Here is a 2,436-nt window from a genome sequence, read left to right on the forward strand (position 1 = left end):
TTTTATATATGACCAAAACCGTTTTTTGCAGGAAAATTTGTTTTCATTGGTTGTGTTTTCTGGGGTGATGATATTATCAATATGGCTCCAGTAAGATGTTCGGAGTTTTCTCTGTATATGATGTTTCAGGTTTTTATACTTATTTTTTATTTCAGTGTCTCCTGATTTGATCGTTTGTACAATCTATTTCCTCCCCTGATAAGTTTCTTTATGTCAGGGGTAACCCAAGGTAGGCTGGGTTTTGTCTTAACTATGTTGTGGGGGATATGTTCTTTTATGAGTTTAGACAATTCAATTTTGAAATACTCCCATATTTTGTTTACGTCCCACTCGCTATTTTCTGTCATACATTTGTACACGTTGATAAGCTCAGCTTTTATTGAATTCCAGTTTGAGTTTTTATGTACTGGGATGGATCTTGGTTTTTGAATATTTTTTTGTGTGGGGTAAGGTTCAACTCTGCATAGACTATGTCGTGGTCAGAGAGACCAGAGATAATTTCTGTTCGATTTTTTATTATTTTTTTTGTACCCATTTGTTATGAATGCAAAAAATGCCAATCCATCTCCATTTCCCTGTAAATTGATCTGAACTCCGAACACATCAGCTTAGGTCCAAATAAAGCTGTAACAAATGCTCAGGTCTCTGTGTTTGTTACAGAAGTAATTAGTAGCCTTCCTTTTTAATATGAAATAATTTATTGATTACGTCGATGGTATACATGACTCGACAGACCGTCTACATCACCCGCTAAGCCATCTTCACTAGCCAATGGCTAACGTTCCATGCTTGACTCTTGAAGAGGAGGTAGATCGTACCGGGTCGTAACCCTCAGCTTGACTTTTCATTACCAGTACTAAACTGTAACACAAGCATGGCGCCATTTTGATGTTTTAAGCGCGAACTTTCTCTTTCTTTATAATACAATCCATACTTGACCCACCTACGATACTAAGGAAATTCTCTGAAAGTCACGAATTCGTGATAAATTTCGAATGCAGGCAATATTGCAAAACAACGTTTCGAGAGATTTAGGTCGATAAATACTATTGGCAAGTTTTAAACTCGCCATCATTATCTCATTACCATGGATATTTGTAATAAATAAACAGCGTCGCACGGCACGTGAATCAGGAAAGTCTTGAAATTAATCTTTCCTTTCATGTAACGATAATCAGGAGCCAAAAGAGCTTAGTACAGTTTAATTGTCATGAAACGTATCCGTAAACATAAAAGTACTTCCTTGCATTGAAAGACAGTTTATTGGAACGTTTTCCCACAAGTGTCCTGTTCTTGGTACTGTCCCGATTTTGGTACAGTTGCGGCAGATTATAAAGTAACAGTACATTTCATTTGGGAAACTAAGTTAAAATACAAATAAACATGTTATTATTTTCCAAAAGTTTCCTAAAAATTCACAATATTTTTTATCGCAGCAGTTTTTGTTTTTGTTTTCCTATGCACCACAGTCAATTTACGTTTTATGTTTTGTGCTTAGAAAATGTTTCCAGAAAATCGAGAACTAAGGTGACAGTACCCAAATCGGATCACCAAACCATCATTTTTTTTAAATCATCATAAGTTGAACAATCTGAGGAGGAATTATATTAATTTATGGTTGTATCAAAGAAAGAATATCGATGGGTGTTCTTGCAAACGAAATTAACACCCGGGCCTCACTTGGGATATTTATAGAACGCTCTGAATCAGCTTCTCCGGTTTTTGCGAATTTCGGGACCCAAAACGGATCAAGGTTTGCATTTTGCAGTATCGTTCACTTCAAATGAATATTTTTTTTCTCAGCATATTTTGGCGATGACATTTTATGATGACCTTACCTTTTATGATGACCTTTAGAATTTATATGACAAAAAGTATTTCTATATTGTGAATTTATTCCTATAGTCCAAAACAGAATGCATAGTCGTCGCACGCGCCATTTTTTAAAAACGTAATCAAAACATTGACATTTGAGTTTGAATTACGTTTTCTTGCGCTATTTGAACTTAAAAACTAATCATCTGTAGACAAAAAATGGTGCATGGCTATCTATTCTAAGACTACATCATTAATTGCTATAACTGATTTGTTGACACATTTATTTATTTTTGCAAAAAGAGATCCGATTTGGGTACTGCTTCCTTATACGTTATACCGGCTTCACACAGGACTAGCAAGGACAGTAAGGCCTATCATAAATCTTGTGGATTATAAAAAGGACTTTGATTTAAAATATATATAAAAGGTGCTCATACAGCAGTTAATTAAAATATATACATTTGTACAATTGTATCCACTTCAATTTCCCTATAGTTTGCTTTTGTGAACGACAATTTATTTGTAACCACTCGGAGAACGGAAATGCCCAGTGAATTTATATGATGACCTTTACGATAACCCGGAAGAGCAACTACGTCATAATAAAATGACGTCACG

This window comes from Mizuhopecten yessoensis, unplaced genomic scaffold (assembly GCF_002113885.1).
Source record: "Mizuhopecten yessoensis strain PY_sf001 unplaced genomic scaffold, ASM211388v2 scaffold717, whole genome shotgun sequence".
Classification (NCBI taxonomy): Eukaryota; Metazoa; Mollusca; class Bivalvia; order Pectinida; family Pectinidae; genus Mizuhopecten; species Mizuhopecten yessoensis.